We start from the raw sequence: 24,597 nt of genomic DNA, 5'->3' as shown, positions 1-24,597 counted from the left end.
ACCCCTGGAGTTAGGATCCATCTTATTGCTTCTCAATTTCTTTCCTCTAGTCCAGCTGTTACAAAAGTGTAGTTAGCAGAAACACTGGGGATGCCCAAGACCACTTCAGGAGGTCTGTAAGGTCAAAACTATTTTAAAAATAATACCAAGACATTTTTGCTTTCTCCCCCTAGATTGATGGTGCAAAAGCATTGGTGGGTAATACTGCTGGTACCTGAGGACAAACCAAAGCAGAGGCATCGCGCCGATTTAAGAGGTCGTGCCCTTCACTATCATGCACTCTCAGTCAAAAAAAAAGAGAGAGAAAGAAAGCCAGATTCACAATGTCCTTGATGAAGCAATGACAAATACTAATTTTATTCAATCTTGACCTTCCAGTACTTGCCTTTTTGATCCCATTCTGTATGGTGAAGTGCATAGTATGAGTAAGACACTTCTACTGAAGAACAATGACCACCTCCAGGCGAAGCACTTGTGCAATTGTTTGAGTTGTAAACTGAACTCCCTGCTCTTTTCCTGGAACAACATTTTTACGGAAGAGCTTGAGACTGACAGACAAAGTGTGCTTATTCAGACTTGAATATTTGGCAGACATTCTCTTGAATATAAACGAAGAGAGCCAGTCACTTCAAGGAAAACAACTGATAGTATTTGTTGCCAATGATAAAATTTGAGCTTCAAGGGAAAATTGGAATGTGAGTCGGAATCGACTTGATGGCAATGGGTTTGGTTTGGTTTTTTCTATTAGCCATCTTCCCAGTACTTAAAGACTTTTCTGATGAGATTTGTGGTGATACTAACAAATGGGATTTTTTTATATTATAGAAAGAAATGTGTCAACATTTGAAAAAATCTGTATAGCTTGGTGAACTAATATTTTCCAAATGACCAAGGCATAATGTTACAAAGTCATGCATGGGTAAAATGACCCATTCAAAGTGCAAGAAAGGCCAATGGGTTTTATGTTACAGAGTATGAAAGTTCAGGGATGTGGTTTCAGAATTCACACTGTAACTAACCTTTAAGAAACTATCACTCGATGAGATCTGGAGTGGTAACAAGGAGGAATATCCACAGTTCTCTGAAAAGGCTATTAAAATACTCCGCCCTTTTCCATCTGGAAACCCTGGTGGCATAGTGGTTAAGTGCTCTGGCTGCTAACCGGGGGGTCGGCGGTTTGTGATCCACCAGGTGCTCCTTGAAAACCCTACGGGGCAGCTCTCCTCTGTCCTCTAGGGTTGCCATGAGTCGGAGTTGACCGGACAGCAACAGGTCTGGGTTTTTTTTCTTTTCCATCTGCATATCTGTGTGAGGCTGGATTTTCTGCACATACTTCAACCAAAACACCTTAATGCAGCAGATCGAATGCAGAAACAGATATAAGAATTGAGCTGCCCTCTATTAGTCAGATATTAAAGATATTTACAAAAATATAAAACAATGCCATTCTTCTACCAATTTCATTTTGTTTTGGAAAACAGTTATTGTTCATCAAAATATGTTATTTAAGTTAACATGTAATGAGATCGTTATTGTTATTTTTAAAAGAATAAAAAAATTAAACATTTTAAAATTCTCAGTTTTAGTTTCTAATATCGTAACTATTGACAGATATAGCCCGTATAAACAAAAGCTCTGGGGATCCTCAATAATTTTTTAGAGTGTGAAGGGATCCTGAGGCCAAAATGTTTGGGAAAAGCTGCCCTAGTCTAAGATGGGTCTAGTTCCTTTACCCCCTCTCCCAGTTTCATCTTTTAGAAGTTCCATTTATTGAGTATCTACTCTGGGCAAACGTTCTCTTTGGGCCTCAGTTCCTTCTCATTTACAACTTGGATGAAACAGTTATGAGAACAACCTTTGGCTCCCAGTCTCTACATTCAGCAAATGCCTAGGTAGATTTTCTCCAAGTTATTTTCTTCCTCCTCTGTTCATTGCATTCACTCATTCAGTAAATAAACATACAATGCCCTTTAACAATAGATAATTTTTTTTTTTAAATCAAACACTTACCTGTACCAGATTCTGCACTTTATATGGGTTATCTCATTTAATCCCTCAACAACCCTACAAGGCAGGTATTATTCCCACTTTACAAGTAAAAAGACTGAAGGCTAAATGAGTGAAGTGACTTGTGGTACAGTCCAGATGTGATCCAGGCCTAGTGGACTACGGACCTTGGGGTTTTAGCCCTTCTCCTGCACTCACCTACAATTGTGCTTGGGAGGTATGTGAATAAATTAATAAGATACATTCTCTTTTGTCAAAGAGTTTATAGGCTGGTAAAGGAAATTAAACAATTTTGTAAACATTTGACATTTTAAAACTTAACTTGTAGGCTGTATTCATTTACTAAAGAGCCTTGGCGGCGCAGTGGTTAAGCCATTTGGCTGCTAACTGAAAGGTTGGTGGTTCAAACTCCCCAGCTGCTCTGCAGGAGAAAGATGTGGCGGTCTGCTTCCGTAGAGAGTACAACCTTGGAAACCCAATAGGGCAGTTCTACTCTGTCATATAGGGTTGCTATGAGTCAGAATTGGCTTGATGGCAAGAGGTTTGGTTTTTTGGTTTCAGTATTCATTTACTGCCTGACTCTATCAAGGGTATGGAAACATTAACAGGCATTCACTGAGGGCTGACCATGTTCTGAGCAGAGCATTCAGGGAAAAAAGGGGTTAAAAAAAAAAAGCAGAAGCAAAACACAGACCTTCTACTCCAAGAACTTACCCGTTAGTGTGGGGGCGGATAGACTCCAAGCAGTTGCATTATGGAGGAGAATGAGTCAGTTCAACAAAAGAGGTGCTCCATCTAAGTGGTGACAGGTTACAGGATGGAGAGAGAGCACATGTGACTGGGGCAACTGGGAAAGGCTTATTAGAGGAGGCGGACGGATTGTGCCCAGAATTAGCCAAACTGCAAAGTTTGAAGAGCAGTTCTCAAGATTGCCTTCGTTTCTAACACCAACTGCAAGTTCAGGGGGTTCCCCAAACCACCCTCAGTTTCGATACTTCACTAGAAGGACTCACAAAACTCATTGAAAGCTATGACACTTGTGGTTACAGTTTATTACAAGAAAGGATACAGAGTAAAAATCAGCCAAAGGAAGAGACACTAGGACAGAGCCTGGAGGAGTTCCAGATGCGTAGCTTTGTTGTCTTCTCCTGTGGATGCATTACCCTCCCAGCATTGATATGTGACAACATGCATGAAGTATTGCTAACCAAGGAAGCTCACTCCATTTTTTGAGTATCTACCATTGGCAAACGAGTCCCTGGGTGGTACAAATGGTTAAGTGCTCGACTAATACCCGAAAGCTTGGCGGTTCAAACCCACCCAAAGGCACTTCAGAAGAAAGGCCTGGCAATCTGCTTCCAAAAAGTCACAGCCTTCAAAACCCCATGGAGCCATTCTACTCTGCACTCATGAGGACACTGTGAGCCAGAATCAACTGGATAGCAACTAAGAACAAAAATAACACTATGGGAAAATGTTCTTTTTGGATCTCAGTTCCAGAGTTTTTATTGAGACTTCATTGATGGACTGATTGATTGTCCACGTGGTTGAACTCAGTTAACTTGGATGACCCAAAGCCTTCATCCTAAATAGTATGGTTGGTATTTCTTGTGGGCCGAGCCCCACCCTAAAACTGTCAGGTGTGGCCAGTCGCATCCTAAGAAATGGGTGTGGCCAGACCTTCTCTACAGCCCTAAACAAAGACGCTTCTCTCAGGGATGACATAGATGACCTCTCATAAGCCCAAGGCAAAAGCCAGACCTCTCTTTGGGCAAGGTCAAATTCTTTACTGCACAGTCTGGGATCAGAGGAGATGGTAGGAGATAGAAAAATCTAGGTGGGCAGAAGGATGTGTGCAGTTGTCACAAGTTGGCTTCTCTAGAAGCAGACACTGAGACGGAGTTTATTAGGTGTCAAAACTTACGAAGGGAGAGGAAGCAAGATTGGGCAGAGGAAGGAGTGGAGATATAATTCAGGCTTGACAAAGCCTCAGCCAACCCGGCAGGGAACTCTGCAAGGTATAGTGTCTGGCAGAGTTGTCCCGGGATAGCTTGGAATGGCCAGGCCTTTATTCGTGCCATTTCACACAGCCTCAGGCTGCAGGCTGCCCTGGGACATGACCTCAGGTGAGACAGCTCTCCGTAGCTGAGGCAGAGTTGTTGAATGAAAAGTGACTTGACGGGCTCTACTTTGGGAAACATAAACTGTAGCAGCTTGAGGGACAGATTCAAGGCTGAAGGTGTAGGTTCATCATTGGGCTGTTTGCCCAGTTCCTCTTCTCCAGGAATGGCCCCACCCCTTCCACATACATGGCAACAGTGCTTGGCACAATGAGACCTTGTCCCCAGACCACAGTTGAGCAGCCCAAGGCTAGGGGCCTGACCCTAGTTGGGTAAATCAGAGGCCCTTAGGAATTTGGAGTTGAGCCTAAGAAATTCCAGTTCCTGTCTGGTGTGGTCTCTTGAATGGAGGTGTAAAAATTCAGCTGTGGGTCGATGGCCATATTTTTGACCATGGGGCCTGAATAACAGGGCAAAGATGTGCAGGCTAAAATCACCAAGAGCTACACAGAAAGAGGTACTATCTTAGTCTGAGTTCTCTAGAGAAGCAAAACTAGTGAAGTATATACAGATATGTACAGAGAGAAGTTTACTTCAGAGAAATGGCTCACAGAGTTGTGAAGAAATGCCTCATACAATTTTGGGGGCTAGAAAGCCCAAATTCTGGGGTCAGGCAACAGGCTGAAGACCTCTGCTGGCTCAGGTGGTTGCAGGGGCTGACGAACCTAAAATCTGCAGGTCAGGAGGCAGGCTGGAGGCCTCTGCTGGCTCACGGGATTGCCGGGGTAGGCGAGTTCAAAATCTGCAGGTCAGGTGGCAGACCAGAGACTTCTGCATGCTTATGTCCCAAAAACTGGAGGTCAGGTGACAAGAAGATTGCAGGGATGAGAAAAAAGAGCAAACTCTACCAGAGCATCCATTTACATACTGGAGGCGGGCTCTACCCCCAAAGAAACCCCGCTTTCAACTGATTGACTGCTCTCATCAGATCACAGAATGGGAGCTGATTATATAGTGTCTGCCAAACCACCGAGAATCATAGACTAGGCAAGATGACACACAGCATTGACCACCACAGGCACCAAAAGAGCCTTGGTGACTTTCTTGTCCCTGACTCCAGCATTTTTTTGAGGTTGCATCAGTCACCTTTGTTATCTTTCAGTGAATCTTCCCTTCTGGACTTTTTTCTTTTTTATCAATAAATCTCTTACTTGCTTCTGTTTTCCAAAAAGTCCTGTTAATACATGGGGAGACCGAACCATAAAAACCAAACCAATTGCCTTCAAGTCGATTCTGACTCATGATGACACCACGCGTGTCAGAGTAGAACTGTGCTCCATAGTGTTGTCAATCAATGACTTTTCAGAACTAGATCACCAGACCTTTCTTCCAAGGTGCCTTTGGGTGGACTCAAACCTCCTACCTTTTGGTTAGTAGCTAAGAGCGTTAACTCTTTGCACTACCCAGGGATTCCTCCTATTGCAGTGAGGTAAGGAGAGGCTTAACAAAGGGGTGGCAGTTGAAATGGAAAGAGGATGGATTTGAGAAACACTGTTACGAGATAAAGTTTGGCAGCTAACTGAATGTGGAGGGGGCAAAAAAGAAAGAAGAGAGCAAGAGCATCGATGCCTGTGGGAGGATGGCAGTGCCAGAAACCATAATATGGAAGTCAAGAAGAGGAAGTGGCTTGGAAGTGGGCAGGGCATGGTGATTTCAGCATGGCTTTTGCTGTCAGGTGCTTCCCAAGTGCCTCACTTCACTCCAGCCTTCCTCCTGTCTGAACACCAGGAAACCCAAACCAAACCCACTGCCAGTGAGTTAATTCTGACTCATAGCAACCCTATAGGACAGAGTAGAACTGCCCCATATGGTTTCCAAGAAGTGCCTTGGTGGATTTGCACTGCTGACCTTTTGGTTAGCAGCCTTAGCTCTTAACCACTACACCACCAGGGTTTTCTGTCTAAACACAATACTCCTGAACAACCTTCCTACCTCCAGCACAGCGCATACTCTCTACCCATCCACCCCCCATCAACTTTTTCATAATTGCATTCTTGTATATCTAATTACGGTCCCTGAGTGGCACAAAGGATTTACACTTGACTACTAACCTAAGAGGTTTACTAACCTAAAGGCTGGCAGTTTGAATCCACCTAGTGGCACTGCAGAAGAAAGACCCCTGGCAATCTGCTTACATAAAGATTAAAAAAAAAAAAAAACAGCCAAGAAAACCTTATGAAGCAGTTTTACTCTGTAACACATGGGGTCCGTGAGTGAGAATCCACTCAGTGGCAATGGGTTTGGCTTTTGGTTTTATAACTAATCATTCAGGGGAAGTTTCTCTCTCTCTCGGCTCTAAAAGAAGGTCTTTGTCATTAATCTTCCCCCCTAGTCGAGGAGCTTCTCAGTGCAGGGAACCCAGCACCAAAGGACATGTACTCCTGTTCTTCTTTCTTGGTGGTATGAGGTCCCCATGTCTCTCTGCTAGCTTCTCTTTTATATCTCGAAAGAGCTTGGGTTAAGACACAATCTAACCTTGTAGATCTCATCAATATAACTACTGCTAATCCATCTCATTAGCATCATAGTGATAGGCTTTACAACATACAGGAAAATCACATCAGATGACAAATGGTGGACAACCATACAATTCTGAGAACCATGGCTCAGCCAAATTGATACACATGTTTTTGGAGGACACGATTCAATCCATGACACAGACATAAAGTACACCAGTCATAAATATGCAGCTTGATAAATGTTCACATTCATGTAACAAGAACCCAAATCAAGAAATGAAACAAGACCAGCACTCCAGAAGCCCCTTTTGGTCACCATCCCCTTCCAAGAACACAGATATATTTGTAAAAGCCCTGGGGGACACAAATGGTTCATGAGCAGCTACTAACTAAAAAGTGGACGGTTCGAACCCACCAGCAGCACCATGGAAAAACGGTCTGGTGATCTGCTTCTGTAAAGATTGCTGCCAAGAAAACCCTATGGAGCAGTTCTAATCTCTAACACATGGGGTCACCATTAGTTGGAATCAACTCAATGACAACAGGTTTGGTTTTTCTCGAACAGCAGTCAGAAAGATGGCTTGGAGGGGTTCAAACTAAAGGCAGAGAAATTTGTTAGGAGGCAAGAGTCCATGCAAGAGATGATAACGACTGGCGGTGACAGCAGGAAAGGAGAGGAAAGGTCCAAGTCAAGAGTCATGAACGTGGTAAAATTGACTATGTTCTCTCCCCAGAATTTGACAATTGGAATATACTCTTCTAGGCAATTGTGATCTGATTCTGAGAATTTCCAATGGCTTCTCTTTTAATTTAAGGTACCCAAGATCTGATATGTAGAAGCAAATGTCTCTGCCCTCAAAGGGACTTGCATCTCAATGCACTGTCCCTTTTTAAGGAAGGAAATACTTTGGTTGGCTTCCTGGCATTTGTTTTTTGCTTTTTCTTTTTTAAAACTGGACCTTGCAATAAGAGATAACAGGCTCTTTCTGAGGACCTTTACCCTGAAGGAGTCTTTCTGCTGCTTGGAAGTGCTCACTGAGGCACTCTGGCAGAGCTATGTGGCATTGACTCAAGCCATTTAATTTCACAAACGCCCACGCAGTATTATAGGGAAAACATTTTTAAAGTAATGAAAAAAAAAAAAAAACGATAATTGCTATACATGTTTCTGCAATCCTGACACAGTAAAAACTTGCCTGTAAACACTGTCCTTGAAGAATTGGTTAACAGTATGCGCAATACATGGCAAAGGAAGTAGTTTATCTCACAAAGCCTTTAAAGAACAGACCGTTGCTTCTTCTTGTGAGTCTGTGGTGATTCTATATGATTGAAAAGGATAAAGTAACAAGTTTCTAAAGAGGTAGAACCAAACCAAACCCATTGCCATCAAGTTGATTCCCACTCATGCAGACCTTATAGGATAGACTAGAACTGCCCCACAGGGTTTCCAAAGAGTAGATGGTGGATTCAAACTGCCGACCTTTTGGTTAGTAGCCGAGCTCTTAACCACTGCACCACCAAGGCTCCCAAAGGGGCAGGATGGGGTAGATTTATGTGAAGTGGAAGTGTTCCCTAGCCTTAGTTATCTCAACTGTAAAATGAAGGCACTGGGTGAGACCTGTGGGTTTTTATTCTGATCTGTAGTGGTGGACCTCTCTTAGCACCTTATTTTCCCTGCTCTAACTGGATACAGAAACCCTGGTGGTGTAGCAGTTAAGTGCAATGGTTGCTAACCAGAAGGATGGCAGTTCAAATCCACCTAAGTGCTCCTTGGAAACTCTATGGGACAGTTCTACTCTGTCCTGTAGGGTCACTATGAATCAGAATCAACTCGACCGAAACAGGCTTGGTTGTTTTGTTTTGTTTTTTAACTAGACTATCTCTGCTCTCACCTGGTTAAGTATTGGGTTTCCACGTAAGATTTTGTTTGAAACAGGGACGGCAGAACTGAAACAGTGCTGGAAAAAACACTGGATTAAATCAATGAGCTTCAAGGTCCCTTACAGCTCTAGAATTTTAGGGATCCAGCTAACATATGTGAAAAATGAAAAGTCTTTGTGAAAAGTGCTGAAGATACAAACTTTTTTTTTAGAAACCACAATTCCTACCTACAAGAAATTCGCCAGTTTAAGGTGTGGGTGTGAAACAAGAGTATAAAATTAATGACAGTAACATGATAAGGCCTAAAATGGAAGGACGAATTGTTTGGGGAGAAGACTTTTTAGAGAAGGTGACATTTAAGTAGGTGTTAAATGAAGACTAGGAGCTCACCAGGTAGAGAAAGGCAGAGGTGGGGTGGGGGGTTATTGCAGGCAGAGAGATCAGCACAAGCAAAGTTATGGAGACCATGAGGTTGCAGGGTTGCAGAACCTCAGGCAGCTCACTATGTTCACTGTATACCTAGGGACCATAGAGTACACAGTGAATACAGCAGAAGAGCCCGTTCCCAGCCCCCAGTCCCTAGGCACTGTTTTTGCGTTGTTGCTGGATTCTGCAAGTACATGACCAGCTAACAATAAGGTTGTTTAATCATTGACTGCACCGCTCCTTCCTTCCATTATTATGTAACTCCACTGGATAAGTAAAAGAAGAATGTGTTGATAAGACAGTGGGTTGGCCCACAACAAAAGCCTAGAAAAAGGAGAGTCATAGCTAAGTGCACTAGCAGTGCTTGCCCAAAACTCTGTCCAGAGACAAGGAAGACCCAGCCCAGGGAAGTGACCTGTCCAGCCCAGGCCAGGACTTTCCTCTATGCCCAGAGGATTGTTTCAGCCTGATGGCCCAGGTGCCCTTCAGCAAACAGGACTGTGTGTTTAAATATGAAAAGGGTCTGGGAGAAGGAGGCTCCCAGAACTGAAGAGACCGTCACTTTCCTCAAGGCAGGGAAGGAAGGAAGTGGGAGCTTGGGGGGCAGGGTCCATGGGTGGTATACTTCTGGACACCCATTGACACACAGTACCCCAGCTTGAGGGTGGCCGTGTGGTGGGTCCAGAGAAGCTGGACCCAGATACCATGGCATGGAAGTCTGGGTGAAAGCTCTCTGTGTTATTGAATCAGAGGAAATGGAGCTGCCTTGTAAATTGAACAAAGAGCATCTCAGCAATGACCAAGATGAACCAAAGCCCAGAAGGTCTTTCCTCAAACTTTCTGGCCTTTTTTAAGCCTCCTGGGATTTCTGTTCATTCTAAGAAGAAAAATTCTCAATAATAAGCCACTTTGCTGGACAATGAGTGCTCAAAGTGAGCTCAATTTGATTTAGAGAGATGAGATGTGATATTTCTTGCACCCGAATATTGTGGAGCCGATGCTTACCACTCTAATGGCTTTTCCGTGGGTGTAAGACATGATGAGACCTGTATTTTGGAAAGATCACCCTGGCGGTTATAAGGAGGATGTACTTGAGAGGGAATGACTGAGTATGGGGAGACCCGTCAAGAAGCCATTATGGTATTCCAGATGAAGGAGTGATGGGGACCTCAAACAGAGTCAGTACAGTAGACCGTACATTAGAATCACCTGGAAATCTCAAAAGCCCAATGCTCAGGTTACACCTCAGACCAATTAAGTCTGAATTGCTACTCGCAGTACCGAGGTAGTTTTGCAACACAGCTAAGGTTGAGAACCACTGCACCAAGATTTCAAACTTAGTCAGCAGAGTAAATAGGGTTGGTATTAAATGAGATAGGGAACAGACAGTTCTTTGTGGTTAGGGTGTACAGTAGATAGGGAGCGGGGAGAAAGAGCAAGTTCAGGCAGAAAATAATGAGTTCAGTTTGGGATGTGCAATTAATGGCCTTATGTCCCAGAGATGGCTGAGAATAGGAGCACGGGGGTGAAGGGTGAGCCTCGGAAAGGAGTGGGGTGTGACTTCCTCTTTAGTGAAAAAAACGGGTGGATAAAGACTTGGAACAGCTGCCACAGGGAATGGGAAGGTTCTGAATTAGGAATAACAACAACAAAAAGAATTTATGCATCAAAGACTAGCAATGAGGTGTTAGGTGAGACTGCTCTGTATTCACTATAATATTAACCCTGTATTAAACTTGCATTTGAATTTGACCAACAAACGTTCATCTCAATCAGTGGTGTAGGTGACTTGTGCCAGTTTGCAAAAGAAGATGGCAGATTTATAGGAATTTTGCAAGTCAATTATTAAACACAGCCATTATTAAAAATTAAATTATATAAATTTAATACATTAAATATACCACATTATAAGCAAAGATAATAAACTATGATCATTACATTCCAATTATTTTACTACGTTTTACTATTATCTGTGCTCTTGAGGAAATTTACATCTAGTGTATGTATATTGTAGAAATTTATAATGATGTGCTATTGTGCATTTCTTCCTAGTTCTGTGTTTGATGACCTCACGTTGATCACTTGACATTCGTCCTGATGGAGTATTTACACCATGGAAATCGGCAAATCCTACAAATAGGGGCTTACCACTTCCCAAGTTAGTTGTTAAACTTTTACCAGCGTATTGCTGATCTCAATTCATTCCATAGGTTTTTCTTGAAAAAGTACTAGCACCATGGTATCCTCTGTGGGAAAAATTAAAGACATGTAAAAGTTTACTATAGCACTGAAATGGGAAAATCATTGAATTGTGAACCTAGAGGCCCCAGCTCTAACCTGGCTCTGGCACTAACCAGCAGCGTTGGTAACATCTCTCTTCTCAAATTCTTGCGACAATTTATGTTTATCATATGTAACCCAGTGCTGTCGATTCTGACTCATAGCGATCCTAAAGGATTGCATTTATGACCTGTGTATTAGTTGATTGCAGTAATAGAAACCAATTACTGCTGACTTAAGCAAAAAGGGGGGATTTATTTAGAAGAAACAGAGGTGTTTCATGGAACCAAATAAAAGTAGCCAAGCCTCAGAAAAGGACTGGAATGTTGTCAGAACTTTCTCATTTTTCATCCTCTTTGTGCATCTTTCCTTTTACTAATTGCAGCCTGGCTGTCTTGGCTCTCTAGACCACGTGGCAGAAATACCCAGGGCTTCCTCCTGGTTCATTCTGGTTAGAACCCCTGCTGAGAATTTTCATTTCTAACAAGTTCCCAGGCAATGCTAATGCTGCTGGTTAGGGACCAATTCTGAGAACAACTAGTAGAGCAGTTGTTCTTTTAGATGTTGTGCAGTCATTTCTAATTCATAGCGACTCTATAGAACAGAGTAGAACTGCCCCACAGGGATTCCAAAGAGTGACTGGTACATTTAAACTGCTGACCTTTCGGTTAGCAGCTGAGCTCTTAACCACTGTACCACCAGAGCTCCAGAAGAGCAGTAGTTCTTAAAATTTATTATACATAAGAATTCACCTGGGGATCTTGTTAAACTATAGATTCTGATTCAGCATATCTGGAGTGGAAATGCAAATTCTCACCAGGGGTCTGAACCAGAATGAACCAGTTCAAAGCCCTGGAAATAACCACTCCCAGATTCTGAGTTTTTACGTACCCACTTACAAACTTCATAAGTTTCAGCCACACTAAAACTCGAATCTCTTAGTCTTGATTCCAGATTCCTCAGGAAGGAGCTTATTGGCTCAGCTTGCCCTAGATGCCCAGCCCTGGACCCATCAGCCAAAGCTTCTTCTATAAAATAAGAAAGAGGGAAATATGGAAGCCAGACAGAAAAAAAATGTCTACATCTCTGTGTCCATTTCTTTCTTAGCAGGAAATGCATCGTTTGTGCTCTGAAAGGGCTGGGTATTATAAAAGATGACAGCTGTGTCCTGAGACCAGCCATGCAAAGCTTTATAGGAGACCTCATTGTTCTTCTCCAACCTAAGACAAAACCAAGATATCACATATCAGTGTTGTTTCTGGCAGAGAGATGAATAGCTCCAGAGGGTGTCAGGCAAACAAAATACATTAGTCTAAGTGGCAATTTATAATTTTAATAGCCCAGCTGCTTGTCATGGTGGGGTGGGATATATTTTAATTTAGTACCATTTGCCGTGAATAGGACTGGATTTCCCTCATCATTCATTGTGAAATGTCTTTGGCCAGTTAGTCTTGTCAATGTTTAGAGCAGTTGTTGGTTTGGGCTTAGCTGACTTCTTAGTTCATGACCTTCTCATTGACCAGCTTGAGGTACAGAAGGAAGGCAGAGCACATATCTATGGATTTGAGCAGAAGCCAGGGTAAGGATTGAGATTGGTGTGCTGTTTATTGTTTACATTATTAGACTATAAGCAATTGAAGGCATGGCTGTCCATAATCTAGATTATTTTGACCGTTTCATAGCTCTTGGCAACAAGACTCACACATATTGATCCTTGATTTTTTAAGAGGAAAAGAGTTGTCCATTCCTTTAATTTATGAAACATGAAACACTCACCAGCTCTAGTTGTGGTGGTGGTGGTTGTTAGTTGCCATTGTGTCAGTTAAGAATTTATGCAGTTATCCCACTTTGAAGTGTGGCATCTGGGGTCTTAAACGCTAGCAAGCGGCCATCTAAGATGCAGCAATGAGTCTCGACCCACCTGGGTCAAAGGAGAATGAAGAACACCAAAGACACAAGGTAATTACGAGCCCAAGAGACAGAAAGGGCTACATGAACTAGAGACTACATCTTCCTGAGACCAGAAGAACTAGACAGTGCCTGGCCACAACCGATGACTGCCCTGACAGGGAACACAACAGAGAACCCCTGAGGGAGCAGGAGAATGGTGGGATGCAGACCCCAAATTCTCATAAAAAGACCAGACTTAATGGTCTGACTGAGACTAGAAGGACCCCGGTGGTCATGGTCCCCAAACCTTCTATAGGCCCAGGACAGGAACCATTCCTGAAGCCAACTTGCCAGACATAGATTGGACTGGACAATGGGTTGGAGAGAGACGCTGTTGAGGAGTGAGCTACTTGCACCAGGTGGACACTTGAGACTATGTTGGCATCTCCTGTCTGGAGGGGAGATGGGAGGGTAGAGGGGGTTAGAAGCTGGCAAAATGGTCATGAAAAGAGAACTGGAAGGAGGGAGTGGGCTGTCTCATTAGGGGGAGAGTAACTGGGAGTATGTAGTAAAGTGTATATAAGTTTATAAGTGAGAGACTGACTTGATTTGTAAACTTTCCCTTAAAGTACAATAAAAATTATTCAAAAAAAAAAAAAAAAGGGGGAAACAGTAGATGCTATAGGGAAGGTTCCTAAAGAATATAAGGAGGACTTAGCTAATATTTGTCATTTCCCTCCACAGTTACTTATTCTATTTTCTCTGTATCTTCATGGTGAATCAAATATTCATTCATCAAATGCCTGAATCCGTGGTGGCCCTGTCTATATAAGTTTATTAATCTTCCCCTTAACCCTTGTTGTTGTTATATTCTTCACAATTGCCACTACTATTTATTGAGCATCTACCAGGTGCTAGGAATTGGGCTTCATGCACTACATACATTTCCTTAGTCAGTCTTTACTACAACTCAGGAGGTGGGTACTATTTAGAGAAGAGTTAATGTGCTAGGTTACTAATGTGCCTAATATTACAGCCAGGAAATAGTAGAAACGATTGTCATGGATTGAATTATGTCTTCCCAAAAGTGTGTGTATCTATTTGGCTGGGCCATGATTTCCACTATTGTGGTTGTCTTCCATTCTGTGACTGTAATTTTATGCCACAAGGATTAGGATAGGATTGTAACGCCACCCTTACCCAGGTCACATCCCTGATCCAATGTAAAGGGAGTTTCCCTGGGTTGTGGCCTGCACCACCTTTTATCTCTCAAGAGATTAAAAAGGAAAGGGAAGCAAGCAGAGAGTTGGGGACCTCATACCACCAAGAAAGCCGTGCCGGGAGCAGAGCACTTGCTTTGGATTTGAGGTTCCTGCGCTGAGATGCTCTCAGACCAAGGGAAGACCATAGCATCATAAGGACCTTCCTCCAGAGCCAACAGAGAGAGAAAGCCTTCCCCTTGAGCTGACACCCTGAATTTGGACTTGTAGCCTGCTTGAGTGTGAGAGAATAAACTTCTCTTTGTTAAAGCCAAAAAAGAAAAAATAATTTATGCGGTTAATTCCGTTCCCAGTTCTGGTCAAGGAAAGGTATATTATGTTTACCGATTACACAGCAAATGCTTCTTTTTTTAATATAATTTTTTTGGTTGTTGTCATTGTTGAGAATATACACAGCAAAACGTACACCAATTCAATAGTTTCTACATGTACAGTTCAGTGACACTGATTATATTCTTTAAGTCGTGCAACCATTCTCACCCTCCTTTTCTGAGCTGTTCCTCCACCATTAACATAAACTCACTGCCCCCTAAGGCTTCTATCTAGTCTTCCTAGTTGCTGTTGTCAATTTGATTCCATAAGCAAAAGTTTCTTGAGGGTTTTCTTCACCTAAGGACAATGAAGCCAGCCAAAGAATTATCAAGCCTTTCAAGGAAGAACTTAGGATCTAATTGTGAGTGGATTGGTGACTTAGCCAAAACAAAAACAAAACCCAAACCCATTGCTGTCAAGTCGATTTTGACTCAGCAACCCTACAGGACAGAGTAAAACAGCCCCATATGGTTTCCAAGGAGCAGCTGGTGAATTCAAACTGCCGACCTTTTGGTTAGCAGCCTCTTAACCACTGTCCTCCAGGGCTCCGGTTGGTGACTAGCTATGTTATATTTATACTGTATTTGGGTTATCAATTTTCAGAAAATTAAATTATGATAAAACATCCTTGGCACTGATACTATTTGGACCTTAATCGGTCTTTGATTATTCAGAGGACATAGTCATACCTTTCTTCATTTAAGTAATATTCAAATACCGAGCCATCTATTACGTGTGAGGAGCCCTGGTGGCACAGTGGTTAAGAGCTCGGTTGCTAAACAAAAGGTTGACAGTTTCAGCTCCCTAGTCGCTCCATAGGAACCCTATGGGGCAGCTCTACTCTGTTCTATAGGGTCACTATGAGGCAGGATTGACTTGACAGCAACGGATTTTTTTTTTTAATGTGTGAAGCCCTGTTCTAGATCTTATAGCTACAATCACGCAGTCTTCCCTCTCAAGGAAATTACTAGTTTAGTCAGGGAGAGAGGAGTTAGGTACACAGGGGAATTGCAGCTTTAACAGGAGCACTGTATGCCAGGATTTTCCAGAGACCAAGTGTGTTACCCAGATGTTTGGGTGGGGTGGTCGAGAAAGGTCCTCCAGAGGAGATGACATCTAAAATTGGTGTCAAAAAATCAAGAGGAGTTCCCGCAAAGGAAAGTGGGCTGGGGAGAGTGGGGCAAGATGTTCCAGGAAAGGGGAACAGGCTGTGCAGAAGCCTGGACACCAGGAAGCTCAACCTCCAGGAACTAACTGCTCTTGAAGGTCTAGCAGGGCCTCAGGGCTAGTGGTTATTGTTCTTCTACCTGATGTTATTCCTAAACAGAGACATTTGCATAGTATAGTTTATTTCCTCTCTGTTACCTTACCTAAGGCTCACTGGAACACTTTGAAGTAGGTGTTGTACCTTCATTTCACAGTTCAGGAGCCTGAGACCCAGCATTGTCACGGGGCTCTGTGAATCTTAGGGAGTCAGGGACTGTGCCAGCCTGTACTCCTTCCACCCCACAGGAGAGGGGTCACCTGAAAGGTATACGACATACCCTCATACCTCTGGGGCAAAAAGCTATCAGTGGCTCCTTGAAGGAACTAATGTAGATACTAACATAGAATTTCTGCAAAACTGTAATTTCCGAGCCCTGGTGGCACAGCAATTGAGAGCTCGGCTGCTAACCAAAAGGTTGGCAGTTAGAATCTACCAGTTGCTGCTTGGAAACCCTATGGGGCAGTTCTACTCTGTCCTATAGGGTTGCTATGAGTTGGAATCAACTTGACAGCACCAGGTTTTTGTTTTGCAGAGTAATGAAACACATGGATGCTAAAGTCAACAGACCTGGCCTTGAATACCAGAGCTGCCACTTGCTAGCAGCTGTATGACCTTGGGCAAGTTACTTAATTGAATCTGAGGGTCAACTATGCCTTCATCCAGTTGAGAGCTTAACCTGAGCTCTTCCCCTGGTGATTTATCCCTCTTCACCAGCAGGATTGTACCACATAGCTCCAGGGTCTTACCCAGTGCCACGATCGATGTGTTGGGGGCATTAACGTACTCCTCATCAGGCTTGTGGCAACACTGAGACAGGTGTGGGCCCTGCCCACATGGTCCCTTTAGTCCCCGCAATTCTCTAATTCTTTGTTACTTTTGAGTCATGTTTAGGATTCAGACATCTTTTGAGGGTCAGCTTATAGTCACCGAGCCTAGACACAGCCAGAAGCCGTTCCTCTCTGGGGACTTGTGGCCTCTCAGGCAAGAGAACCAGGCTCCCTGTTGATCAGAGACCCTCAGGCCTCTCTTTTCTTCTTCTCCTCCCCACCCCCCCACCCGGTAAGTCTATTTTTGCCTCTAAACACTATCTAGACCTGCAAATAGCGTTTTTCCCTTCTCTTCTCTGCAAACCCTCTAATTTTCTCTCAGGCTCCTTGGGCTCTTGGAAAACAAAAGCCAAAAAGCTTCGCTGTCATTTTCCTTCTGCCCTGCCTTGGACCTTTCTCTAGGAATCATAGGTCAGAGCTGAAGGCCTACTTGAGTGGGGTGGAAGGAAATAATATGTTAACATCTCAAAATACAAAATCTAGTCACATAGCTGTCCCTGGGTGGTGTAAACAGTTAACACACTTGGCTACTAACCAAAAGGTTGGAGGTTCCAGGCCACACAGAGGCACCTCAGAAGAAAGGCCCGGTGATCTACTTGTGAAAAAAAGCAGACACTGAAAACCGTCTGGAAGAAATAAAGTCTTGATACATGCTATATTGTGGTTGGAGCTTGAAGACATTGTGCTGAGTGAAATAAGTCAATCACAAAAAGATATTGTTTGACCTCACTTATAATAAAAAGGCAAGACCAGACAAATGTATAGAGACCAAAGTTTACAGTGGTTACGAGGGGTGGGAGGGAGAGGAGAATGGGGAGTTATTGCTCATGGCGTACTGACTTTTGGTTTACAGTGATGGAAAAATCGCATTCATTAAAGATAGGGTTGCACAGCCAATTAATGTTAATTGCTGTCAATAAGTCATACACCTGTAAAAAGTTAAATTGGCAAGAGTTGTGTGATAGATATAGTTGCAACAATGACAAAAAAAAGAGTAGCTGCTGAGGCTGCTTATGTATAACCAAACACATCATGGGATTTGGTTCCTTCCTTTGGAGGTTTAGGGTCATGGCTTCACAGGTTTTATTCCAGTTACTTGGCCTAGCAATGTGCTTAGGGCTTCTTTTCTACCTCCTAGTTCATTGTGTAGAGTCTGGAGTCTTAAAAGCTTACAAGTGGCCATCCAAGGCACAGCAATTGGTCTGTATTCGCCTGGAGCAACAGAGGAAGAAGGAGGGTCAGGAACAGGAGGAGGGTATGGAATGTGTGGCTAATTGCCTCCATGAACAATTGCTACCTTTGCCATGAGACCAGAAAAACTTGATGGTCCTCTGCTACCACTGCTAAATATTTTGGACCAAGATTCTATAGAAGAATCCTGATCAAAAGGGGGAAAATGCAGACCAGAATTTCAAATTCTAATGGACCCCATACTTTCTGGAGTCATGGAGGCTGGGTGAACTCCAGAAAATATTGCCCTGAGATAATCTTTAAAGTTTAAATCAAAAATATCCCTTGAAGTCTTCTAAAAACTAAACAATATTTTAGCTCAACTAGTAAAGAATGTTTGCCTTGAGCATTAAGCTCTCTTAAGATCTATCTATACTGGATCAAACTGACAACAGCAACTTGAAAGAACGGAAAGGAACCTTAGGGTCAGTGAGTTTATATTAGTGGGGGAGGAACAACTCAGAGAAAGAAGATGAGAATGATTGTACAACTCAAAGAATGCAATCAATGCCACTGACTTGTACATATAGAAACTTCAACTGATGTATGTTTTTGCTGTGTATATTCTCAACAACAATAAAATAAATTATTTTTTAAAATATGATACTGATGATTGGACTTCATCATTGTGAGTAAGTTGTACCAGTGCTATACTCAAGATCTGCTCTTAGGAAGTGTAGGGAATATTCCATAACAGCCCCAATTCAGAATTCCAAAGATAATTAATTACAGATAAACAGTGAAAACACGTAGATCAGAAGGTAATTTCAAAGACTCAGATTAAATGATATCATGGGGACAAAATCAGCATAATCTAGATTGTGGGAAAACCACAGGACAGACAACCTAGTTTCTTCAATAAATAAACTGCAGGAAAGAAAAACAAACAAAGCAAAACAGGAGAGGGAAAAGAAACCCACAGATTAAAAAAAAATGAAAAATACATCAACCATTTGCAATTTCAGACTTCATTTGAATCCCGATTCAAATTGCGTTTTTAAAAAAATTGAGACTCTTGGGGAAATGTGAACAACTTAAGGTATTTGATGTTATTAAAGGACTATTGTTAATAAAAAAAAAAAGTATGCAACACAGTTCCGCTCTGATCATGGTTGCCCTGATTCCAGGGCAACTGGTTAACTAGTGAGTCACACAGCTTAGAAAGGATAGAGGTCCTGAACTATGGAAGGAGGTCCTGAACTATGGAGATAGAAAGGGATGGATTCAATGTGTAGAAGAGAGAATCATTAGTACTTGGCGACCAATCCAATATGGGAGTCAAAGAATGAATGTCTGAACTAATATTATGACCCAGGTTAATCAAACAATGTAATCAGTAGCTATCGTTTTAAGTTGACCTTCAGTTACCTGCAAGTAAATTAGTTGAGTCATCATCTGTTGACTGCACTCAGTCAACTGAACATCTTAAAGATAAATATGGACATTTTAGATTGATTACCTTGAGCAATGGTACATGTAGGTTCATCATATGATCCTCCTTTTGTATGTGTTTGAAATTTTCCATAACAATTTTTTAAAATAAGTATTCCCATTTGAAAAGTAGCTTTTTATGATCCATCAACTTTTATATGATGACAAGGAATATTTGAACATATATTTCAGACTCAATGTGAACACTTCATTCTACTATTTAGATGTTATCCATAACCCTTAGAAGTTCCAATCTAATGAATTTTTGAAACTTAAGATCTTAAGTCTCTTGCAAGACTTAGACGTGCAAAGCAAGACAGCTAGTCAAGAAACTAGGGAGAAAAACTAAAATTTTAAGGAGCCATGTCTGTATTTTCTTGGTGGTAAACCTAAAGCCTAAAAGGTAGAGGAGGTTATAACAACATGAGTCTGCTCGCCTGTACCCTCAGCATCATGGGTTAGTGGGGAAAGAAGAGGAGCCAGGAGCCTGAGGGTATGGAGCTAGAGAAAATGACCCTGCCATCAGACTAGCCTCCAGGGAAGTCAGCAACAGTCCAAGACACCGTGTCCAAAGGGACATGTGGTACTCCAAGTCAGACAGGCGGAAGCACCTTTGTTCTGGGTCATCAGTTTATTCAGAACAAGACAGCAGCCAGAAGTTGGGGGTTAGAGAACACTAGCCAATTTCTCAAAGGGAGAGGCTGACAAATGTAGGCATAGTGTCCCAGTCATGTGGTCCGATAGTCCAGGCTAAAAGTGGAAAAAAATAAGGACACAAGGCAGATGACCAGCCTAGTTGTCTGGCTGAGTGTGGTTCTGAGGCTCTTTCTGATTGGAAGGAAGGAAGAAGAAGACAAACATCCCCAGGCTACGGAAAATTCCACTGCCTCAGCCAGCTTGTTGGCATGCTCCTGTAGCTTTACATTAAAATCCTGATTCCCCTCTTCTTAACGGCTTCCCCAAAAGTAGAGGAAACTGGCAGAAATAGGTTTAGGTGCCATGCTGACATGCGGGATAATCTTCTAGCTCATTAAATACCTCATACACAGTAACTTCCCCTCCTCTGGGTGGAGTTTAACTGCCATTTTCTGAACAAGAAAAAAAAAAGAGATGCGTGAAATTATGTGTAAACCCATTGCGCCTGCGAAGTATGATTACAAATGTTGCTGATATAACTTGTATGAACTTGCTACTTGTGAACCCCTTAAAAGTAACCTTCCCCCCTTGCCGTTGCTGAGCAGTCGTGACAGCAGCAGCCTCAACTGTTTCTTTTGTGCAATGTAATAAAGGTGCCTTTCTACTCTCCTAACTCAGTCTCTCGTTTATTGACTGAGACGAGTTAGAACCTGGGGCTTTCACCCAGCAACAAGCCAACTTCAGGGTACCTCAAATGATTTTGAGGATGCATTGAGACAATGATTTGACTTCTCTATAATTTGTTTTTATCTGTAGCTCCTGACCTCTGAAAGCCTTGTGTGTAGCCATGAGTTCAGCTGCCCCATGGCTTACTGTGTGTCTTCTCTGATGGTCTCTAGGCTCTGTTCCACTGTCTGCTTCCCCTTCTGTCTTAGGTTGAGTTTCCTAGGAAAAAGACTCTGAGGTAGGGATTTGCATGCAGGAATTTTACTGGGAAGAGCTCTTCTGATCAACACCTGTGAGGAGTGAGGGATTAGGGAGAAGTTGGGCTGTGATACAGTCAATACAGAGGCCCCAGCTGAGCTATCCAGAGCTCTAGAGTTGGAATTGACTTTCGGAGTTGCCCCAGATTGATGTAATGGAGCCAGGTCTTTGTACTCTCACCAGGCACTGGAAGCTGCTGCTTGTGGAGAAGGGGCATAACTTGCTTGAGGGCAATTCTAGGAGAGAGACTCAGCTTTGGACTCAGAATGGCCAACACTGTCAGTGCCTCAGGGAATGAGTGCCTCAGACCTGAAGGGGAATGTGGTAGCACAATCCAGTATCCACTACATCTTCTGTCTGACTCTTCCCTAGAGAGTAGCTCTGGGGGTGGAGGTGGAGGTCTACTGGTTACTTTGCAGTAGAGAAGGTACCTGTTTGTCAGTGTTCTCATGCTGGCTCCCTACAGACTTCCCTCATGTCTAGCCTATAAAGACAGCTGCCATTGACTTGGGCTTGATCCTCGGTGTAACAAGTGGGGGATAGGTTGCAGAACTACCTGACTCAGAGCAAGACAGCTTTCTCACAAGGGCCTGTAAGAGTGGTGTCATGTGTTACCAGTAAGACAGATGTTGGGGAAATACATAACTGGTGCCCACAGGCCCCAACAAGGTTGTAGCAGCCAACTTAATCCCAAACCCACCTACGTGAGAGATCTATGGCTGCTTGTACACTCCCTGCCTTGGTCAATTTTGGCCTGGAATTTGTGTGGAGTTGAGGCCGTACATGGTGTACTGGATGGACTTAGCTAAGGAAAAGATAAATGCTGACAGAATGTCTTAGTTTCCTAGTGCTATACGGTAACACTGATACCACGTTTGTGGCTTTAAAGAACATAAATTAATTGTCTCACAGTTCTGGAGGCTAAAAGTCCAAATCAGAGTCTTGGCTATGTTGATTCCTTCCTTGTCAGTAGCCCTGGGCTACTTGGTTCTTGGTGATCCTCACATGGTATCTGCCTTGCCCAGTATGTGGTTACTTCTCTGTGTCCATGCTGTACTTTATACATTCAGAAGTGACTAGGTTTAGGACACGTCCTATGCTGGTATTACCTCATTAACATAATAAAGAAAGACCTATTTCCAAACAGGATTATACCCTTAATTTTAGAGGTTAGAAATTCAACACTTTGGGGGGGGGGCGGTGGGGGGACACAATTCAATTAAGAGCACTGAAACAGCATGGTCTATGGCACATAAAGTCTTCACCCCAAGGGAGTTAGAGCCTGTTCTGAGAGTGAGGGAGAGCCTAGGGAGCATGGAACTCAGGGTCAATGAGTTTGCGTTAGAGTCTGAGTTCTAACTGCAACTTAGAGACAAGTCATTGGCCTAAGGTTAGTCAGTCCGCAAATATTTAGTGAACACTTGCCAGGCACTGCCAGGCACTGTGTCAAGCACTGGTAAGTCCCTCTCTGGGCTTCACGTTCTTCTCTGGAAAATAAAGGTGTTGGAGTAGATGGTCTCAGTGGATTAAGATAGTGGCCATATTTTCAGAAACAAAAATCCAAGATGTACAGTCTGCCAACACCAGAGTATTTGATATTGAGAGTGTACCCAGGAAGTTCAGGCTGAACGACTTCATTGTGCATTTACAGGCAGAACCCATTTCCCTCACCCCCCTGTTTTTTCCCCCCAGGACATTCCACCTAGAATGACTAGATCCTCAGAACCATGGTGAGGGGGCATGGTAGAGGATATATAAGATACCCAGTCTCCCCTCTTGCTGATCTTTAAAATCATTGAAGTGTTTGCTCTTATTTTTGGAATTCTTAAGAATTTAAACGTACTGAGTTTAAATAGTCCAGAACAAATTCCTCAAACACTCTTATTTAAACACAGCCCAGCCATAGTGATTACACAGCCAGGTTTTTTCAACCCCTACAGACTTCATCACAATTTTATCTTAGGGCTAAGCATCCATACCTCTGAAGTGTTTTGCATTTGAATAGTTTTTCAGAGATGGGCACTGCAGCCAGAGTTCTCTACACAGCAGCCCATAGCAGCTCATGCAGTTTGGGTAAGGTGGGGCTCCTAGCATCACCATAATAATGTATGCACTCTCCCAGTGGCAGCAAAGCCCCAGGAGCCGAATACTGGGGAGTGGAGAGGAACAGGGGTCAGAGGTACAGTATTTGATTTGCCATTGTAGACAGTGCTCCTAGTGATAGAGGGGCTTGAAGGTGAGCAAAATGTCAATAGAGTAGTGAGCACAAGTAAGGGAGATTACTATAGGCTAGGTGTTGTTATTTGTTGTTCTTAGATGCCATGGAGTCGATTCTGACTCAAAGCAACCCAATGTACGACAGAATGAAACACTGCCTGGTCCTGTGCCATCCTCACAATCATTGCTATGTTTGAGCCCATCGTTGCAGCCACTGTGTCAATGCATCTCTTTGAGGGTCTTCTTTTTCTATGACCCTCTACCAAGCATGATGTCCTTCTCTAGCAACTGGTCCCTCCTGATAACATATCCAAAATTCTTGAGATGAAGTCTCCCTATCCTTGCTTCTAAGGAGCATTCTGGCTGTGCTTCTTTCAGGACATATTTGCTCATTCTTCATATATTCAATGTTGTTCACCAACACCATAATTTAAAGGCATCGATTCTTCTTTGGTTTTCCTTACTCATCGTCCTGGTTTTATACACATATGAGGTGACTGAAAATACCAAGGCTTGGGTTAGGCGCACCTTAGAACTCAAAGTGACATCTGTATTTTTTAACGCTTCAAAGAGGTCTTTTGCAGCAGATTTGCCCAAAGCAATACATTTTTGATTTGTGGATCCAAATGCAATCCTTGACAATGTCAATATTTTCTCCGTTCACCGTGATATTGCTTATTGGTCCAGTTGTGAAGATTTTTGTTTTCATGTCGAGGTGTAATCCATTCTGAAGGCTGTAGTCTTTGATCTTCATCAGTAAATGCTTCAAGTCTTGTTCACTTTCAGCAAGCAAGGTTGTTATCATCTGCATAACACAGGCTGTTAATGAATCTTCCTTCACTCCTGATGCCGTGTTCTTCTTTATATAATCCAGCTTCATGGATTATTTGCCCAGCACACACATTGAGTAAGTACGGTGAAAGGATACAGCAATGACTCGCACATTTTCTGATTTTAAAACACACAGCACCTCTTGTTCTGTTCGAAGGACTGTCTCTTGGTCTATGTACAGGTTCTGCATGAGCACAATTCAGTGTTCTGGAATTCCTATTGTTGGCAATGTTTTCCATAATTTGTTATGTTTCACAGTCAGATGCCTTTGCATAGTCAATAAAACAAGATAAACATCTTTCTGGTATTCTCTGCCCAGCCAAGGTCCATTTGACATCAGCAATGATATCCCCCATTCCATATCCTCTTCTGAACTCTGCTTGAATTTCTGGCAATTCCCTGTTGATGTACTGCTGCAGCCGCTTTTGAATGATCTTCAGCAAAAGTTTATTTGTGTGTGATATTGATATTGTTCGATAATTTCTGCATTCTATTGGATCATCTCTCTCTGGAATGGGC

At 42.8% G+C, this 24,597-nt stretch overlaps 1 long non-coding RNA gene across 2 annotated transcripts in view; it reads left to right on the top strand.

The window, feature by feature from the left end:
* The window catches only part of LOC111752868 (uncharacterized), a 29,127-nt gene extending 17,849 nt beyond the window's left edge, over positions 1–11,278 (top strand). For both annotated transcript variants that reach the window (XR_010317417.1, XR_002787764.2), the window contains one exon: positions 174–11,278. This is a non-coding gene — a long non-coding RNA (uncharacterized LOC111752868). The remainder of the gene's footprint in view (positions 1–173) is intronic.
* The last annotated feature ends 13,319 nt before the right edge of the window (positions 11,279–24,597 follow it).

The sequence above is a fragment of the Loxodonta africana genome, chromosome 13 (genome assembly GCF_030014295.1).
Source record: "Loxodonta africana isolate mLoxAfr1 chromosome 13, mLoxAfr1.hap2, whole genome shotgun sequence".
Taxonomy (NCBI): Eukaryota; Metazoa; Chordata; class Mammalia; order Proboscidea; family Elephantidae; genus Loxodonta; species Loxodonta africana.
This window is presented reverse-complemented; position numbering and strand designations above follow the sequence as displayed.